Genomic DNA, 21767 nt, shown 5'->3' on the forward strand with positions numbered 1-21767 from the left:
GATACCAGCGAGAAAGCAGCTTGAAATAAAATTCAGAACACAAAACCTGCTTTTACAGAACTGGCTTAACACCATGTAGCGACCGTTCTGGGTCACTACAGAAGGACAGATCTGGGTCAGTGGGTTTATGTATAATCTCTAAATGTATTCTGTTGTGCCAGTCTGTGCTCATTTTATATCTAGGGGTCCCTTTACATGGGATGAGTTTTGGGTGCAGAAGTGCCTGACAGCCATCACAAGGACATCCGCCCATCTGTCACTCTTGTGATTACACAGGGGTGATAGCCATTCAATCTAATGGAGGAATTGGTTCTAGTGTAACCCCAACTCTTCCAACAAGTGAAAAGACACCAGCTTACGTTTATCTGGGATCCCCTTTTCCTTTCAAAAAACTGTTAGGGCCAGTCCAACCAAAAACAGTTTTGACACATCCCAAATTCCCCTTAACTTAAAGCTAAAAATCAGCCCGGCCATAAATCGGTTTACCTGCAACACCAATAAACCCCCTATATGCGCATTCACCAACTGTTGCAATTATGCTCCCTCTCTATCCTTGTCATTCCTTATGTCTCCTAATGACTCGACCCACCGCTTCCATTCCCTCCACGCTGCTTCATATGCTCTCCTTGTACCCCTCGTCAATGATCGACATATCAGGTGCTCCGCTGCTCACCGACCAATTTAAAAAAGTCCATCCGGGCAAAATTTTCCTTCTACTTCCGCCCCGGGGCTTCCTTTTGGAATCACTCCCACTGAAAACAAGGAAGAACATCTGCTATTGAATCTAGTACGCCTGTTACATGCACCGCCAGAGCCCACATGTTTAATAACAATGCTTGTAACACCAGTTGTGGCAACAAACTCACCACCAGGGGAGAAGACGCCGTAAATTGTTGATGACTTCACCACCCCCAAATTATCAAAGTGAAACAGCACCTTCTTGTCTTTTAAAAACTCACCCCATAATGACAGAGCGACAACAATCAGAAACAACTCCAAAACACCAATTCTTAGTCAAACCTGAACTTTTCTATTCCTCCTGCCAACTTCCCCCACACCATTGCCCTTGAAAACAGGCCCAGAAACCTGTGCTGGCCGTCGCATTAGTACAAAACTCACAATCAAAATTATCCACTACTCCCTAAATCATCACTGATTTTTCATTGTACTGGCGCTAAAAGGAAAACCAAACTTCCAAATCCTCCTTGTGCTCTCTCCCCAAACAAGTAAAATGATGTGGCAATTTAGCTCCCGACGTCGCTGCTGCTAATCTTCTGCAAAAGTCCTCTTCATTGGCATAACTCTACATGCAAAATTAAGCTTATTCAAAAGTGACTGTAAGTCCCTTAGCATAGCCTGATTGACCTGCCTAACCCTCTGCAGCTCTCGCTGTCAATCCTGTATTTTTCTCTGGCAACCTACACTCCATAACCTCCGAATCAATGAGAATGCCCAAGAAATCCAAACATGTCATTTGTCCTTCAGTTTTTCCTGGGCTAACGGCACCCCGAAACAATGCGCTACCCATACTACTGTGACTAACAATGGGGAGCACATTGGTGACTTTGCCAACCCCACACAAAAAATCCTCTAAATAATGGATCACTGAGTCAACTCTCGCCACCTCCCTTATTACCCATTCCAAGAATGATCTGAATGCCTCGCAGTACACACATGAGATTGTGCATCCCATTGGCAAACATATGTCCACAAAATACTTCCTTTCCCAATAACACCCCAACAAGCGACAGCTGTCAGGATATACCGGCAGAAGGCGAAAAGCTGACCCCATATCTGCTTTTGCCAACAAAGCCCGCTTTCCGTACTTTCTCACCCAACTAACTGCCACATCAAGTAATCTATAAACCACTGAACACAGTTCAGCATCAATGCCATCATCAGCCAATGCTCCCTTTGGGTAAAACAAATGGTGGATCAACCGAAATTTGTTTGGTTCTATTTTGGATACCACTCCCAATGACGAAACAATACAATGCAATGATGGAGGGTCATCAAATGGCCCTGCCATCCTACCTAAACACTTCCTCCTTCCCTATTTTTTCCAAAACAGCAATGGGATACATCATGGTGGACCAAAGATTCCTATTAGAAAAGGGGACCTTCATCGGAAGGGAGTTGTTTGGTTCTGCTCTGGTTTTATTTATTTGCCCTTTATAGATCATTGTCAGGCACTAGTTTCGATCCTGGGGCACTCGTGCATTTATTGTGGTGGAGAGAGGGCCAAAGTATGACCCAAAGGAAGACAATTAGGTTTCGAAGAAGGATTGGCAATAGTGCAATGGATAGGGATATAGGGATTGTTGTGGTAGCGGGTTTTACTGAGGTTTCATCATTTTGTGGGTTTGGAGAGAGCAACGAATATTCTGGTGCTGCATGTAGGGGGAACAGGATTTAGGGAGGAGGCCTTTTCGGGGAGCTATCAAGAGATATCAGGTATAATATCTTCGTTTATTAACATAATTTCCAGGGTTGGTAGTAATATGTTTGGAAATTGTGTCGCGTAAAGCATGGAGAAATGCAAGGTTGTAAAAAGGGTTAAATAAGGCACTGATTGGGTTAAATAGGGAAGTCTCCAATTTGTTGGCGAGAAATGGTGGAATTGCAGTGAGGCATGTGGATTTAGAAATGGGCCAAGGGAATTTTTGGAGGGGCGACTGTGTTCACCTAAATGAGGTGGGCAAAGATTTGAGGTCACTGGCGATTCAAGGGAGGATCGAAAGGGTGTTGTTTGTTTGGGGGGGCGGCGTAGTTCTGAGGTGGTCAGATCGTGCTTGCGGTGGTGGGTTGAGGGGGGTCTTTGGAGTTGGTCACAAATCATTGGTTAGGGGGAGGCAGGGGGTGGATAGCTACCTTCCCCCTTGGTTTATTATTGCTTAAAGGGGTTGTCCCGCGCCGAAACGGGTTTTTTTTTTTTTCAACCCCCCCCCCGTTCGGCGCGAGACAACCCCGATGCAGGGAGGTAAAGAAAGCTCACCGGAGCGCTTACCTTAATCCCCGCGCTCCGGTGACTTCTCTACTCACCGCTGAAGATGGCCTCTTCCTCCGTGGACCGCAGCTCTTCTGTGCGGTCCACTGCCGATTCCAGCCTCCTGATTGGCTGGAATCGGCACGTGACGGGGCGGAGCTACACGGAGCTACACGGAGCCCCATAGAAGACTGCAGAAGACCCGGACTGCGCAAGCGCGGCTAATTTGGCCATCGGAGGCCAAAAATTAGTCGGCTCCATGGAGACGAGGACGCCAGCAACGGAGCAGGTAAGTAAAAAACTTTTTATAACTTCTGTATGGCTCATAATTAATGCACAATGTACATTACAAAGTGCATTAATATGGCCATACAGAAGTGTATAGACCCACTTGCTGCCTCGGGACATCTCCTTTAATATTGGGTCTTTCACCTGGAACTAGACAAAGTCTGTACAGTTACTTAGGAACATTTGGCTTTCCTAGGGAGAGAATTGTCCCATATATGCAATAGTTGTTGAGTTTGTTGTAAGTTTTGTTTCTGCGTGAACTTGCTTCCATCTGGGCATCTCAAATTCCAATGTGATGTGTTTCCACGTTATTTCTTCATTGATTATATAGTTGCCTATTGTGTTATCCTTATTAATGTTTTCTTGATAGTTTGCCTTAGGGTTTAATAGGGAGATATAGAGTTATTGTGTGGGGTTGCCATATTTAGTGTAAGTGCTCTGTTATCAGGGTTAGCCTAAGTCCTTTTTCGGGAGTTTTTTCTAACATTGCCTTCTCCTCTACAGGTGCTAACTAGGACCTAACTAGCCTTGTTGTTGGAGATGGTTGAACTGAGCAGTACCTCTTGGAAGTCCAGGAAAATCACATAACATGGAAAATTCACAGGATATTATTACCGTTTGTAAATGACCCCAAGTGATTGTTTTACCTATATTACCTTCTTCAGGCTTGTGTATACATTTTTTTGATATTTCAGTTTACCTTGGTGCCTTAGAAATTGACAGTATTTCAATAAATTTAATAAAATTTGCACCGCTTCTTTCAGTTGTGTGATATCCATGCCAGTATCAGCTTTCACAGTGTCAGCCATCGCGTCCTTTGGCGGCCAGATTTGTCCAAGCATTATAGATTTTTTCTAGCGGCTCTATTCGCATTACATGGCCAAAATATGTGAGTCTTGAGTTCGGTCATCTTGTTTTCCAGTGTTATATCAGACCTTATATGATTTAGGACTTCTCTGTTTGTTACTCTTGCCGTCCAGGGTATACGCAGCAGCTTTCGCCAGCACCACAGCTCAGGGGGAGAGCGGTGAGTTGCGGGAGTGATCAGGATGGAGCGGGGGGGGGGGGGGAGAGAGTGAGAGAGAGATCTCCCCTCCGTTCCTCTCCGCTCTCCCCCGTTCCTCCCCGTTCTCCCCCGCCGGCACCCGAATCTTTAGAGACGAGCGGGCAGGTACTCGCATAAGGCACTACTTGCTTGAGTAGTTTGCCTTAGTGAGTATGCTCACTCATCTCTAGTAGTGTGCATTTCGCATGTGAATTGCGCCTTGGCAGCACGGAATGGGTTAATATCTGGGTTATGTCTGAGAAATGTATCTTGTTGTATGTCATGTGATCATGTCGTATATATGGGTGTGTATGTATATGTGTATATATATATATATATATATATATATATATATATATATATATAGTGGCTAGTTGGGGTACACTTGCCTCGGATCGTTGACCTCTCTTATATGGAAATGGCACACCACACGTGTAGAAACTGCTCAGGAGATGAGGATTTCTTTATCTGCCTCCTGCCAGCCTTTATTCATCACAGCACATCATATAACAATGAAATACACAGTTCATGTGAGCACCCCACTTAGGGTCGTCTTCCCCGTCAAACTCCTGGTCTGCACTAGACCCTGGACTAGCAGCCCTTGCAGCTCCACAAATTTGTCTCTCTCTCAGCCAACGTTTCTCTCAACTTCAGAGTGAGTCCAGTGTTGTTGTCCCTGTCAGACTCTGGACTTTGCTAGGCCACTAGCCTGCAGCACCTCCGCTGTGCTGCGCTGGTCCTCTATGCTTGGGTGAGTCCAGGGTTGTCATCCCTGTCGGACTCTGGCCTTTGCTAGGCCACCAGCCTGCAGCACCTCAGCTCTGCTGTGCTGGTCCTCTCCCACTCTAACCTGATTCTGGCAGGAACTGGTCCTTTTCTGGTTCCTGCTCCACCCCTTTGTGTTAACCCTTGCACTAGAAGTCCTATATGCAGCCCTCTACAGGCCCTTCTGTGTACTGCACTACTACAATATATATATATATATATATATATATATATATATATATATATATATATATATATATAGTGGGAGTACAACTCGGTAGAGAGCGGGTTGGCGGCAGTCAAAGGCGGAAACCAGTGGATAACATCCAAGAGCAGGCGTGACCTGCGTTTATTTCAGTCCAGAATAATCAACACAAATGCAGCCTTAGCTTCAGGCACAAAAATACAGTCCAGTGATAACCATAGGCAGTCCCTGCCAGACCAGGTCACGCTCCGCAGGTGCACACACAGCAGGGTTTTCAGCTCTAGCTGGTCTCACAGGCTGCCAGGGTCCAGCAACCATCTTATCCCCCCCTGTGTCAGTGCACACTGCTATTTATATCTACCCCTAGCCTGGCTCAGCCTCAGCACCTGTGCTGATTGACCCCGCACACAACCTGGAGTGGAGGAAGTGGAATGGATGGCCCCACTACCAACCTGACATCCATTCCAAAAAAACAGGCCCAGATACTTTTAAAGAAAAGACCTCCAGCAAGTACTTGCTGGAGATTACATTGCACTCCTGGCTTTTCATGTCTCAAACAGCGGGACATGCACTTCCTCCAGCCCTACTAGGCATAATAGCGGAACCTAGGGGCGATCTAGCGACCATCCACTACCATGCCCCTCAGTACCTCACATACCCTCCCCCTCTGCTCGAACCCGTAGGGGCGAACACTTTTACTAACCAAGCAGTGGGTTGCTGACAACGCATCGGCATTTCATTGTAGCTTGCCAGCCCTGTGCTCTACATCAAATTTACAATTTTGTAAGGTAAGGAACCACCTCGTCACCTGAGCATTTCGCTCTATGGCCTGACTCATCCAGGTGAGAGGGGAGTGGTCTGTCACCAATCTGAAATGTTGTCCAAGCAGATAGTACCATAGGGACTCTAAAGCCCACTTTATCGCCAGACACTCTTGTTCCACAATGCTATAATTTCTCTATGCGGGGGTAAGTTTCCTACTCAGATAGGTGACTGGGTGCTCCTTGCCTCTAACCACTTGGGAAAGGACAGCCCCCACACCTACATCAGAAGCATCTGTCTGTACTACGAATACTTTGCTGAAGTCGGGAGTAATTAAGACCGGCTCTCTACACAGGGCTGTCTTTAACTTCCGAAATGCCTGCTCGACCTCGTCATTCCACTTGATCATGGTGGAACTTCTTCCCTTTGTTAGCTCTGTCAAGGGTGCTGCTATGGGGGCGAAGCTAGGGATGAACCTGCGTAGCCTACAATCCCTAGAAACGCTCTCACCTGTTTCTTGGTCAATGATTGGGGCCAGATTTGGATGGCATCTACTTTATTAATTTGGGGCTTAATAACTCCTCTTCCTATTACGTACCCCAAATAACTTGCTTCTTCCACTCCCAACGTAATCTTCTTGGGGTTTGCCCCTAACCCTGCATCCCTGAGGGAATCAACTACCGCCTGTACTTTTGCCAAGTGACTCTCCCAGACATTACTAAATATAATGATGTCATACAGATAGGCGGAGGCATACTGACGGTGAGGTCTCAGGATGATATCCATCAGTTTTTGGAATGTAGCTAGTGCCCCATGTAGCCCAAAAGGTAGGCAGACATACTGGAAGAGCCCCTCGGGAGTAGAAAAGGCAGTCTTTTCTTTGGCCTCATCGGTAAGTGGTACCTGCCAATACCCTTTATTCAGGTCCAAGGTAGAGAACCTAGTGTTATGGCACTCTGACCCCCTGAGCGCCAGGTGGGGTGCCCTGAACTTCCCGCACCCCATTGTCCCTGCCTACTTGCCTCAGCCCTGGCTAACCCCAGGCGGACAGCTGGACGGCGGTCCCTACCCTAGGCTAGGGACCTGGCGACTACAAAGAAGAATCTAACTAGCGGGGGACAGAGTGCCGACAGAAAAGGCAGATGGAATGACCAAACAGGAATTACAGAGCAAGGCAAGGCTTGGGAAAGGAAACTGACAAGCAAGCTAGAGAACTGGCTGAGCAGAACTGCAGAAAATGTCTTTCAGAGCGCTATCATTCCATGCAGTATCACCCGCATAGCGTCTGAAATTGGAGCAATAATCCTCCACACAAAGCGACCCCTGGTGCAGCGCCAACAGCCGCGAAACCGCCAACCCCACTCGGTCCGGTTCATCGAAGATACCCCCGAGTTCCTGAAAAAAAGAGTCCACCGACTGTAGGCAGGGGGAACCCTCGGGAATGGAAAGAGCCCCGGTCTGGGCAGAGCCCCGCAGCAGGGACATTATAAGCCCGACCCTCTGGGCCTCCGACCCGGAAGAACGGGGACGCATCCGAAAAAACAGGCGACACGCCTGTTGGAAAACAAAAAACTTGTTCCTCTCCCCGGAGACCACCTCGGGAAGAGGGCACTTGGGTTCGGGACTGGTTGAGGCGACCGGTCCCTGCGATAACGCCCACTGCTCCTAGGCCACCATGCGAGCTGATAAATCCTGGATCACCAGCACCAGGGCTTGCAGCTGGTTTGCGAGGGAGCTGATCGCCTCCATGGAAAAACAGTTTTAAGGGCCAGTTATTATGTTACTGCACTCTGACCCCCTGAGCACCAGGTGGGGTGCCCTGAACTTCCCGCATCACACTGTCCCTGCCTACTTGCCTCGGCCCTGGCTAACCCCAGGCGGACAACTGGACGGCGGTCCCTACCCTAGGCTAGGGACCTGGCGACTACAAAGAAGAATCTAACTAGCAGGGGGTCAGAGTGCCGTAACACCTAGCATGTCCTAGCCTTTCTATTAGCTCATCTACTCGTGGCATCGGTTAGGAGTCAAACTTAGAGACTTCGTTTAACTTCCTGAAGTCGTTGCAAAACCTCAAGGTGCCATCGGGCTTAGGAATCAGGACAATGGGACTAGACCAATCACTTTTTGACACTTCAATGACCCCAAGGTCCAACATCTTCTTTACTTCCTCTGATATGGCCTGTCTACGTGCTTTAGGAATTCTGTAGGGTTTCACTCGGACCCGTATGTAAGGTTCCGTGATGATGTCATGTTTGATCACTGACGTACATCCCGGTAGTTCCGAAAACACATCCGTGTTTCGAAGCACCAACTCCTTTGCCTCCTGTTTCTGCACTTTAGATAGGGACCCTCAGATAGCTACCTCAGGAGCTTTGTCCATGGACTTCACAAAAACCTAGCTGCTCGGCGCATTCACCGCTGTCAGAGACTCTTGCTCTTTCCAGGGTTTAAGCAAATTCACATGGTATACCTGCTCCGGCCTCCTCCTGCCAGGTTGGTACACTTTATAAGTGACTTCTCCTATGCACTCAAGCACCTCATAGGGCCCCTGCTATTTGGCTAAGAACTTGCTCTATACTGTAGGCACCAAAACTAACACCCTATCTCCCGGGCAAAAGGTTCTGACTTTGGCCAACCAGTTATAGACTCGACTCTGTGCCACTTGTGCCTGTTACAAGTGTTCCTTTACAATGGGCATGACAGCTGCTATCCTGTCCTGCATTCCTGACATATGTTCTACAACAGTTTTGTAGGGGGGTGTTCGCTTTCCCAAGTTTCTTTGGCGAGGTCGAGGAGATGGCGTGGATGTCTACCATACAGCAGTTCAAACAGAGAAAAACCTGTGGAGGATTGGGGAACCTCACGTATTGCAAACATCAAGGCTGGCAACAAACAATCCCAATCCTTCCCATCTTGGCTGATCACGATTTTTAACATACTCTTCAAAGTTTTATTAAACCTCTGGACCAGGCTGTCAGTTTGCGGGTGATATACTGAGGTACGTAGTTGTTTAATCTTTAGAAGTTTGCACATCTCTCTCATTACCTTTGACATAAACGGAGTTCCTTGATCGGTAAGGATTAGAGATGAGCGAGCATACTCGTCCGAGCTTGATGCTCGTTCGAGTATTAGGGTGCTCGAGATGCTCGTTACTCGAGACGAGCACCACGCGGTGCTCGTCTCGATTAAACGAGCACTGACCATTGAATTCAATGGAGCCGGCAATACAGCCAGCTCCATTGAAAGCAATGGCCTGCCGGCGAGCGCGGGATGAATTGTCGGGAAGGGCTTAAATATATAAGCCCTTCCCTGCAATTCATCCAGAAATGTGTAAAAAAAAAATATATATATACTCACCTTGTCCCGGCAGAACGATGTTAGCCCATTGAATTCAATGGAGCCGGCAATACAGCCGGCTCCATTAAAAGCAATGGACTGCCGGCGATCGCGGGATGAATTGTCGGGAAGGGGTTAAATATATAAGCCCTTCCCTGCAATTCATCCAGAAATGTGTAAAAATAAAAAATATATATATACTCACCTGGTCCCGGCAGACGGAGTTCAGCGCGGCCAGCGGCAGTCCTCCTGAACTGCTCTGAACAGCTGTGAGTAGTATTCAGCAGCCGGGGATTTAAAATCCCCGCCTGCTGAATGAGCTGCTGCCTCTGATTGGCTCAGCGGGACCAATCAGATGAGAGGCAGCAGTCACACACCCATTCATAAATTCATGAATGGGTGTGTGAGTGGAATCTGCCTCTGATTGGTCAGGCTGTGACCAATTAGAGGCAGCTCATTCAGCAGGCGGGGATTTTAAATCCCCGGCTGCTGAATACTACTCACAGCTGTTCAGAGCAGTTCAGGAGGACTGCCACTGGCCGCGCTGAACTCCGTCTGCCGGGACCAGGTGAGTATATATATATATTTTTTTATTTTTACACATTTCTGGATGAATTGCAGGGAAGGGCTTATATATTTAACCCCTTCCCGACAATTCATCCCGCGATCGCCGGCAGCCCATTGCTTTCAATGAAGCCAGCTGTATTGCCGGCTCCATTGAATTCAATGGGCTAACATCGTTCTGCCGGGACAAGGTGAGTATATATTTTTTTTAATTTTTACACATTTCTGGATGAATTGCAGGGAAGGGCTTATATATTTAAGCCCTTCCCGACAATTCATCCCACGATTGCCGGCAGCCCATTGCTTTCAATGGAGCTGGCTGTATTGCCGGCTCCATTGAATTCAATGGGCTAACATCGTTCTTCTCTGCCACAGCTGTTACAGCTGTGGCAGAGGAGAACGATCTTTATGCTGACAGTGGGGGGGGGGGGTCTCACTCTTGCCACTATTGTGGCTTAATAGTCGGACCTGGGAACTTGAGATGCAGCCCAACATGTAGCCCCTCGCCTGCCCTATCCGTTTCTGTGTTGTTTCCATCACTTTCTTGAATTTCCCAGGTTTTCACAAATGAAAACCTTAGCGAGCATCGGCGAAATACAAAAATGCTCGAGTCACCTATTGACTTGAATGGGGTTTGTTACTCGAAACGAACTCTCGAGCATCACTGAAAGTTCGACTCGAGTAACGAGCACCCGAGCATTTTGGTGCTCGCTCATCTCTAGTAAGGATCTCTTTGGGAATACCGGTGCAGGAGAACATCTGGAGCAGCTCTCGGGCAGTGAGTTTGGAGGAGGTCTTTCTCAGGGGAATTCCCTCTGGATAACGTGTGGCATAGTCTAGAATGACCAGTATATACTGATGTCCCCTAGAGGACTTCACTACTGGGCCAACTAAATCCATGGCAATCCGGTCGAAGGGTACCTCGATAACGGGTAAAGGCACCAATGGATTCCTGAAATGAGGTTTAGGGGCCGTTAATTGACATATAGGACATGAGGCACAATACTGCTTAACCTCCTCATGTATAGAGATGAGCGAGCATACTCGTCCGAGCTTGATACTCGTTCGAGTATTAGGGTGTTCGAGATGCTCGTTACTCGTAACGAGCACCACGCGATGTTCGGGTTACTTTCATTTTCTTCCCTGAGAAATTTGCGCGCTTTTCTGGCCAATTAAAAGACAGGGAAGGTATTACAACTTCCCCCTGCAACGTTCAAGCCCTATACCACCCCCCTGCAGTGAGTGGCTGGCGAGATTAGGTGTCACCCGAGTATTAAAATCTGCCGGCCCGCGGCTCACCACAGATGCGTTCTCACTTAGCTGAGGGAAAGTGCTGTTGATGCCGGGGCTGCTATAGGGAGAGTGTTAGGAGTGATTTTAGGCTTCAAGAACCCCAACGGTCCTTCTTCTCTATATGCGCTCAATGGGGCCGGCGGCAGCAGCGCCGACCCCATTGAGAACATATAGAAGACAAATCATTCTTCTCTGCCACAGCTGTAACAGCAATACAGCCGACTCCATTGAAATCAATGGGCTGCCGACGATCGCGGGATGAACTGTCGGGAAGGGCTGAAATATATAAGCCCTTCCCTGCAATTCATCCAGAAAAGTGTTAAACTAAAAAATATATATATACTGACCTGCTACTGGCAGCCGGAGTTCCGCGCCGCCGTCCTGCAGTGGGTGTGAAGGGGGTGTGAGTCAGACCTGCCCCCTGATTGGCTCAGCGCTGAGCCAATCAGAGGCAAGTCTCACTCACACCCATTCAGTGGGTGTGAGGGGGGTGTGAGTCAGACCTGCCCCCAGATTGGCTCAGCGCTGAGCCAATCAGGGGGCAGGTCTGACTCACACCCCCTTCACACCCACTGCAGGACGGCCGCGCGGAACTCCGGCTGCCGGGAGCAGGTCAGTATATATATATTTTTTAGTTTAACACTTTTCTGGATGAATTGCAGGGAAGGGCTTATATATTTAAGCCCTTCCCGACAATTCATCCCACACTCGCCCGCAGCGCATTGCTTTCAATGGAGCGGGCTGTATTGCCGGCTCCATTGAATGCAATGCGCTGGACAGCTCCGCCCTATTTTCGGGCGATTTTCGGGCACCAGTCACGCGATTTGCGGATGCGCATCCGTCATGCGATCCGCAAATCGCGTGAAAAAACGCCCGTCTGACTAAGGCCTTAGTCAGACATGCGTTTTTCGTGCGATTTGCGCATGCGTCCGGCGAATTTTTATCGGACACATGAACGCTTTTTATGCGCTCGTCCGATAAATTATAGAACAGAAATCGCAGATCGCACCTATCTGCGATTCCTGTTCTCTTCTCTATATGCGCTCAATGGGGCCGGCGGCAGCAGCGCCGACCCCATTGAGAACATATAGAAGAGAAATCATTCTTCTCTGCCACAGCTGTAACAGCTGTGGCAGAGAAGAACGATGTTAGCCCATCGAATTCAATGGAGCCAGCAATACAGCCGACTCCATTGAAAGCAATGGGCTGCCGACGATCGCGGGATGAATTGTCGGGAAGGGCTTAAATATATAAGCCCTTCCCTGCAATTCATCCCGCGATCGTCGGCAGCCCATTGCTTTCAATGGAGTCGGCTGTATTGCTGGCTCCATTGAATTCAATGGGCTAACATCGTTCTTCTCTGCCACAGCTGTTACTGCTGCGGCAGAGAAGAACGATCTTTATGCTGACAGTGCGGGGGGGGGGGGGGGGGGGCACTCTTGCCGCTATTGTGGCTTAATAGTGGGACCTGTGAACTTGGGATGCAGCCCAACATGTAGCCACTCGCCTGCCCTATCCGTTGCTGTGTCGTTCCCATCCCTTTCTTGAATTGCCCCGATTTTCACAAATGAAAACCTTAGCGAACATCGGCGATATACAAAAATGCTCGGGTCGCCCATTGACTTCAATGGGGTTCGTTACTCGAAACGAACCCTCGAGCATCGCGGAAATTTCGTCCCGAGTAACGAGCACTCGAGCATTTTGGTGCTCGCTCATCTCTACTCATGTACCCCGAGCCAATAGAACCTTTGCAACACTCGTTTGCAGATTTTTTCCGCCCCCAGATGACCTCCAAGCACATCTTTATGAGCCAGATCGAGAACTACCCGGTGATATGGTTGGAGTACCACCAGCTGTTCCAGTTCTTCCCCACGCACCTTATCCACTCTGTACAACATGTCATTGTTAACAGCCATACAAGTGTATGCTTCACTCCCACCTGGAGTTTGAGGTACCCCGTTTATTTATGTTGCAGCCTCACGGGCCCTGATCAATGTTGGGTCTTTCAGCTGAGCAGACCCAAAATTTTCACGCGACACCTCAAGGTCTGGCATGGCAGGAACTTCTGCCGCGCTTTCTGTGTCACCAGCCAGTACAGCTAGGGGACAATTGACATCGTCACTTATGGTCACCCCTACTGCAGGCCCAGCAGTGTCCGGGTCATACGGCTCAGGGCTTATCTCCTGACACCCAACATTATTAGCCACACTCTTAAAGTCCAAAGACTTCCCCCAGCAGTAACTTTGACGGGTCCCGAGCTACCCCCTGGGGGGCAGATGGCAGCGCCATCCTGACAAGGCCCTTATCTACCCCACTATCTCCTCAGCTATGGGCTCACTCCTCGCACGCTGCACTTCTATCAACTTCTATCAGACTCATGGACTCTGGCCAAAGTTCATTTGCAGCCATGCTCAACTTTTCTTCATAACTGATTTACATAGAACCGTTCTTCTCCTTCTGTCTCAGGAACAACCATCCAAGTAGTTTCAGTGCAGAGACCTCATAGAAAGGGGGATGTGGGGATCGCTTATCTAGAACAGCCTGTTGCTGCAGGTGCACGGGGGTCATTATTCTGTATATCTAGAGACTAGCCCCTGCTTGAATTGATGTGTAATTTATTTATGGTAGATCCCCTTCTGGTTTCTCATAGGTGGATGAACTGTGTTGGTTCTGGCTTTATATGTAGGGTTTTGTTTGGCTCGTCTTTTGGCCATGATTGGTTGCCCCTCCCGACAGAAGGAGCAGGGCTGGGTTTTGTTTTTTAGCATGTGTATTGTCTATATAGCGGTTCATCCACTCCTCTAGGACCCTGCAGAGCCGCCTCTATATTTCCTTAGATCTGGATTGAGTTGTCACTTTGCTTTTAACACACACATGCGTATTTGCTATGTACTGCACATGAAAAATATGTGCATAATATGTGGGGAGCATATGCCCGTGTGAGGGAGTACTAAGGAATATTAATATATCAGGGGCACAAGCCCAAAACACATTAAAGACACAGGGTTTGTTTATCCCCTCTAAAAATAAAAACACTTCCCCCTTTTTCTACACTCTCCCCATCCTGCCACTACCCCAAGTGCCCGGCCCAGTAATAGTGTTCCCATGCAGTAATAATTCTCTTATAGTGCTGACAAGGAATAATGTGCCCCCCCCCCCCGTGCCGCTACAAACTAATAGCGAGCCACTCTGTGCCCCCCAATAAATAATATCCCCCCTCTGTGTCCCATCTTGCTCTTCACTTGTCGATAGTAGAACCTGCTCTGATGGGCCGCCTACGTATCTTCATTCATCCTCCTTATCCTGCTCTCTGGTTCTTTTTAAGGTGCTGGACAGCAGGAGACGGGGGAGGATGAGGCGGCTTTCACATCTGCAGTGGGGGTTATGGTTTTCTCTTATATGGGAGCACACAACGTTTTTTTTCCCGGTATTTTGTGCCAGATCTATGACGCAGCCTCCGAATGGAGATACCAGCGCAGATATGAAGCCACATTGACTGAAGATACGAGACTGCCCAGACGTGTGCCGGACTGTATGAGGAGCAGGATCCACTAATAAGAAGTTAAGCACAGTTACATTTTCATTGGCTACCCAAGCAATCACAACCCAAGTGGCAGAACCAGCTCTGCCCGGGAGACTTGCCAACTCTCTGGGGAGTGCAGGAAGACTTTCCTTTTTCCTGGAGCCTCCGGGATGTTCCGGGAGAGTTGGGGAGGTTGTAGGTAATATAGAGCTGCAGCTTTATGTAGTCTGTAAATATAAGAGCCTTATATTTATAAGGTAATTACCTTTCCGAATTTTGGCCCAATATTAACGCTGCCATTGTCTGCAAGTTCCTTAAGAAATACCAGCTGACATGACGTAACCGGGAACTAAATGGAGATTTACTGCAAGGAAGATGTACAACCTGCTGACACCACAGAGCCCTATATAACCCAGCACATCCCTGTACCAGCAGAATACCACAGCTGAGACATCATACAGGTAGGTACCTGCTACTACTCACTAATAGCTCCTCCAATCCAGACAGAGATAATCCCTGCACAGTATCTCGTATCTGTCACTTGTCATACTAGAGAGTTCTGATACATTGTAACAACACTGCATATTGTCTAGATGAGGACAGATCTCCATCACTGACAACAAGCAGAGTTCTTGCAAATGCTGAATTTTCTAGTTAAATTCTGTCTTTTTCAGGACGAAGGTGAAACCCCAGAACTGACCATGAGACGGGTCTCTGTGCTGCTGCTGCTGTCGCTGAGTGAGTATTTCTTTGTGTTTAGAGCGGATTCCCACTTTTCAAAATGTTGCAGGTTTATCTACAGAAAATTCTTGATTTACATTATTGTATTGATTTAAGGTTATTTTATGTTGTTTTACGTACAAAGATAGATTTAGAGTTCAATATCAGGATCAGAGAGGCTTCACCGCACCCCGCTGTCACGTGACTTCTAAGCTGTATTTTCTCATCTACTCAAAGTAATAATATCTATCTATATACATATATATACTGGGTGAGTTTATTCTGGTGATTTAAATAAGCAGTTTCCTACTTTTCAGAACATTTTTGTTTTAGCTACAGTTACAGTTTTGTGTTGATCTTTAATGTTTAATGTTGTTTTCTCCGTTTACCTACAAAGATACATTTAGAGTTCTATAGGGTGACAGAGCGGCTTCGTGGCACCCCGCTGTCATGTGCCCTCCGAGCCGTATTCTCTCTGTGTCCTCTAATCTGTGTACTTGTGATTTGGCTCCGTGTCCCATCACTGAGGCTGCTGGATCCCATCCTACAAATTGCGGTTCTGTTGCATGGTTGGCTGCTATTCTTGCTATAGGTGGAAGAAACACAGCAGTCCTGCAAATAGACTGTGAATGACCGTCTCAGTATCGCCCCCTGTAATATAGCATGGACATAGGGGAAAATGTATTTCATGCAGCAAGGGCCGGACTTTGGGGTGTGCAACCTGTGTGATCACATAGCCCCCTGCTGAAGGTGAAGCTATAGGTGACCCGGCACCCACGGCTTGTGCCCACTACAGATCTCACTATTTCCCATCTGGTTGTGATAGTTATATATTATATATCACTTTTATTACTGTAGGTTACTGATTGCAGGGAGATGTTATTTCATCACCATACACAATGTTCCTAATTATTACGCCATTTCTGTTTTCCCAGAGCGGACAGTAGGTGCAGGGATAGTTGTATCCTCAGTAGTTTGGTTACATTGTGGCTGTTATTACAAGTGGAAGGGCTGATGGGGAAATGGTGATGGATTAGTTGTATCTTGTAATGAGCACAATATATGTTCCAAATTATTCCCAATTCAGTATTTGAACACATAATTCCATTTATATAATTTTTTATCATAAATCTGTTTTTGCTTCATGGAGGGATAATTTTGCAATATAAGCTCATCTTAACCCCTTAGTGACGGCCCCATTGCCTTTTTACATCGTAGCTAAATGGGCTTTAATCCTCAGGCACATAAAAACATGCTTCTGCTTGAGGATTAAAGCCCCGGGGTGAGGATGTGATAGCTTCATGCTGACAGAGGTAACTGACAACCTGGAGCAGTCATGGGGGACAGCGGGAAGCCACCCCCTCGGTCATGCAATATCCGATGGATAGCGCAGATCGCATTAAAGTAAATGAAAAGTGTAAAAAAGCTAGAGTTTCAGCTCTCCTAACAGATCACATCCATGAGCAGTGCTAAAACTACTCACCCCACAATGTCCCGCGACAACCTAGCCGGAAAATGACCTTGGGTCGTCTTCTGCGCATGCACGCAAAGGTAAAATGGCGACGCATGCACAGAAGACCGGATCGTCGCGGGACATTTGAAATCTATGCTGCTTCCCGGCTATTGAAGGTGTCCGGGAAGCAAGAGATGTCACCGGGGACTGCGGTGATCAGACCCCGGGTCTGTGATCACCGCTATCCAATGGATAACGGCGATCAGGGAAAAGTTAAAAAAAGTTAAATAAAGTTAAAGTTTCACCTCTCCTCATGGATCGGATCCATGAAGGGAGGTGAAAATTCTCACCCCTGTCCTCCGCAATATCCCGCGGTGAAATGGTCCTTCCAGGACCTTACTTCGCCTTCTGCGCATGCATCTCAGGTGCGTGCTCAGAAAGGTTCGCGCCCCAGGAGATTTTAAATTCCTCTGCTCCAGGCCAGCATGTGCAGCCTATTGCAGAGAGATACCTCAATAGAACCTAATAGCTGCGTTATTCCGCTGTGGAGTGGGCGGGACGAGGCGGAATTTAGCTCCCCCCTTGTCCCTCCCATTGCAAACAGTGGTGAGGACTGGAGAGGAGGCGGGAGCTCATTGCACTGCTCTCGGCCCATCCTGCCTCCTCCCCCTGCAGAGAGGGACACCGTATATCTGCCGGGTGTGAAAACCCGGCCGTTACATGGACGACTGAATAAGCCCTTAAGCTGTACTTTAGATTCTGTGCTGTGAGGTGCTGATTACACAAACTGTTGACTCAAAAACTTGTCATCTGATTTTGTAGTGGCCTTTGGTCTTTCAGGCCTCTTCCTATTAGTTCTATCCAGTTCCCTTACATGGTATAGGAAACCGTTCTAGCTGCTACTGTGGCTGTCTTGGGAATTTCTCTGTAGGACAGACCTGCACTTCTAAGGCCCCCTTCACACAGGCGGAAATTCTTCAGCAGAATTTCCGCACCTGCCTGCCTGGATTGCATTGCATTACAATACGCAATCCTATGCAGACGACCGTGATTTGTCCACGTGAAATCACACGCGCAAAACAAATCGCGGCATGCTCTATTGCTGTGCGGGTCTCGCAGAGGCCCGCACAGAAATGTCACTCCCAGGCCGCTGGCTCATCACAGAGCCGGAGCCGTGGGAGAGGTGAGTGCCACACTGGTCCCTGCAGGGGCTCGGGTTCGGTCCCGCTCTGAGAATTCTGCAGGCGGCCTAAGCATTATAATTGTCTGTCTTCTTGATTAATTGCATTTTTTTGCCGTTATGGTTGCAATGTGCTCTCACCTAAACTGTCCAACTCCTGCCCTATAGGGTGTAATGCAGACTGTTCCAACACTGGTTATATAGAATCAGAGGGTTTAAAAGCAGTCTACAAAAATGTGAGACAGCTGTAGGAATAGTTTGCATCCAATTTTAAACCACAATTTGGCTTCTGTGCTGCAGAGCAGCTGTCCTGGATGTGTTCCTGAAAAAAAGGCTTTGGTCAAAATCATAAATTCAGACTATTCTTACATTTCAAGTTAAATTTTCATAATATGTTAATGTTTTTTTTAACTTGTTTTGAACCTTTAAACCATTTCACATTATTTGCTGAACTTTGTGTTAATGTCAACAATAACTGGAAAAATTGAGGTGTTCTAAAACATTTAAACGGTAGTGTATAGCTTCTGCTTGTATTCATTTAGAGGATGCCAGTATTGCCTCCCAGAGCTGCTTTGTACACTGAAGCCCACTCTTACATATCTTCCTTTTAAGGGTGACTACCCACTACAGCTTTTTTTTTCCTGCGAAATTCGCAGCGTTTTATTTTCTGCAGGGGTCTATGGGACTTGTAATGTTAAAATCGCGATCACGATTTTAACATTAAAAGTCCCATAGACCCCTGCAGAAAAAAAAATGCTGCAAATTTCGCAGGGAAAAAAAAGCTGTAGTGGGTAGTCACCCTGAGGGTGCATTCACATGAACATATATCAGCTGGGTTTTCACGCCGAGCCAATATACGTTGTCTCTCTCTGCAGGGGGGGGGAGGATGTAAGACCCAGGAGCAGGAACTGAGCTCCCGCCTCCTCTCCGCCCCTCTGCACTATTTGCAATGGGGAGAGGCGGGATGGGGGCGGGGCTAATTATCATCACTTAGCCCTGCCCCTGTCCCGCCTCCTTTCATTGCAAATATTGCAGAGGGGCGGATAGGAGGCAGAGAGGGGGCGGGAGCTCAGTTCCTGCTCCTGGCTCTTCCATCCTCCCCCCACTGCAGATGAGGACAACGTATATTGGCTCGGCGTGAAAACCGAGCCGATATACGTTCGTGTGAATCCAGCCTAAGGATGCTTCAGAGGTTCCTAACAGGATTGAGGTCAGGAGATGATGGTGGCCAAACCCTGATTTTATCTCCTTTTATGCCCGTAGCAGCCTTGCAGGCAATGTCTTTTTTTGCATCATGGGATCCTCATTTTACTAAATCCTATATTTACATTGCATAATACTTTATAACAGTGTGTAGCGGTATTATCTGAGCACCACATGGGGGTATTTCCTTAGGCCTCCAATGAGGAAACCAGACATCTGATTCAGCTGATTTCTGCTTTGCAGGTGCCGTCGTCATACTGAAAAATGCACTTTCAAGTACTGGTGAGTATTATACATCATAAAGGTCGCCTATCAATACTCTTATGTACTGTATATTCTGTGATCGCTATTGCTGTGGCTTATCCCAGTACGCTCTGCTCCCCCCATCACAGAGAAATTACTTGCATAGAAAAATTTGGAAAATCTTAGACCGGCATCACACGGGCGAGAAAATTGTGCAAGATTTGTGCGTTGTGAGACGCAGACATCTCGCTTAAATATGAACCCCGTTCTTTTGAATGGGGTCATACACATGAGTGAAGGTTTCCCACATGGCTCCACTATGCGATGCTATGCGAGAAACAACTCCCGGCAGGTTATATCTTGTAGTATGATCTCACATTGCTGCCCCATAGTGCTCAACGGGGCCGACAGCAGCAGCGCCAACCCCATTGAAAGCAACGGGAGAGACTCTGTGATCCTCTACCATGGCTGTCACTGCTGTGCCAGAGGATCCCTCCATCCCTGAAGTGATGCAAGGCTGAACACCTCGCATCCATGGGGATTTCACATGGTGGGAACCACGATATGGGGGCGGGAGTCAGGGTTCCATATTGCGCTCGCCCGTGTGAAGTTAGCTTTAGGGTGCAATCAGACGAACGTATATCGGCTCGGTTTTCACACCGAGCCGATATACGTTGTCTCTCTCTGCAGGTGGGGGGGGGGAGGATGGAAGAGCCAGGAGCAGAAACTGAGCTCCCGCCCCCTCTCTGCCTCCTCTCCACCCCCTCTCCGCCCCTCTGCACTATTTGCAATAAGGGGAGGCGGGGCAGGGGCGGGTCTAAGTGGGAAGAACTAGCCCCGCCCCGCCTCTCCCCATTGCAAAAAGTGCAGAGGGGCGGAGAGGAGGCAGAAAGGGGGCGGGAGCTCAGTTCCTGCTCCTGGCTCTTCCAGGCTCTCCCCTGCAGTAAGAGACAATGTATATTGGCTGGGTGTGAAAACCGAGCCGATATACGTTCGTGTGAATGCATCCTTAGAGTGATCACACAAATCCAAAAACAAGCCTGGAGGCGGACATAATCATATCTGGAGTCTCCAGGAACCTGTAAAAATAAAAGACGTGCTTCATTGCGCTGTCTACTCTATTTTACCGCCTTGAGCGCATCTCATCAATAATAGGATGCACTAAATCCTGCTGTCAGAGGCAGGAAGATGCGGCTGAAAGTTAAAGGAGAATGGTAGCAAAGCGCCATGATCAAATTTGCAGCATTTTGCCGGCTGCATATGTCAGAGTGGTCTTACTGAATAACTTTATAACCACTAAGCCACCTTACAACCAGTAAGTTTCTACCACTGAGTCACTATATCTTACTCACTGAACCACTATGTCACCCACTTGGTTCCCAGAAGGTCCTGCCCTCTCTGACGGCTCTCACATCCTGATTACTGTATCTGCTTCCACGTGCATTCACCCCTCCTGCACTGACATTATTATAATTTTTCAGATTCGTGCAGTGGGAACCGGACACACGTACCCTGCGGGACCATGTGCCCCGAGAGCTGTACCAGTGGGAGTACTGGATCCAAAATGTGCCCCATGCCATGTAGACCAAAATGTGTCTGTATCAGCGGCTACGTGCGTCTGAATGAAACAAGTCACCAATGCGTCCGTCCCGAGGATTGTCCCTGATAATAGAAGGCCCGGACCCCGCAGCCATCGGGGCGGCCATATTTGTAACCTCCTTCTTCTCTTATCTCTATCTGTGGCCGCATTCTGTATTTTTGTCACCTGACAATAAAAGAGTCACAATCATCTTCTGTGTTGTCTTCTGTACCCAGGACAGGGTCAGAATACGCCCCATTTAAGGCGGTATTTACAGGGGCCACTATTGCACCCGAGAGCCTCTGGGCTCACACTGTGATTTACTGTATGTCCGGCCTTCCATCCCAATGTTCCATCTGAATCCTCCAAGACAGCATTTACTTCTAACTCTAGAAGGAATAGTAGTGCGCAAGAGTTTGGGATCAGCTTGTGTGCATGGTGGCTATATACTCTGACTCCCACCCGCTAGGCTACAAGTGCAAGTAATGGTGGATGTAGTTCATGGTGCCGGTATGTAATAAGCCCGAGTGCGGGGCAGCTTGGTGGTTGCACTCCCACCCAGCTATGCTACAAACATAGTTTATGGATGGTTGCGGTCTGTGCTCCCGGAGGTCGGTCTGGT

At 48.0% G+C, this 21767-nt stretch overlaps 1 protein-coding gene and 1 long non-coding RNA gene across 2 annotated transcripts in view; both read left to right on the forward strand.

Moving 5' to 3' along the window:
• LOC136631961 (short-chain collagen C4-like) overlaps positions 1-21767 on the forward strand; it is a 471326-nt gene that overhangs the window by 40674 nt on the left and 408885 nt on the right. The window lies entirely within an intron of this gene.
• On the forward strand, positions 15184-21355 carry LOC136631967 (uncharacterized). Its single transcript, XR_010793111.1, has 4 exons — positions 15184-15228; positions 15442-15505; positions 19567-19605; positions 21048-21355. It is a non-coding gene; the product is annotated as an uncharacterized lncRNA (long non-coding RNA).

Source organism: Eleutherodactylus coqui, chromosome 6 (assembly GCF_035609145.1).
Source record: "Eleutherodactylus coqui strain aEleCoq1 chromosome 6, aEleCoq1.hap1, whole genome shotgun sequence".
In the NCBI taxonomy this organism is placed as follows: Eukaryota; Metazoa; Chordata; class Amphibia; order Anura; family Eleutherodactylidae; genus Eleutherodactylus; species Eleutherodactylus coqui.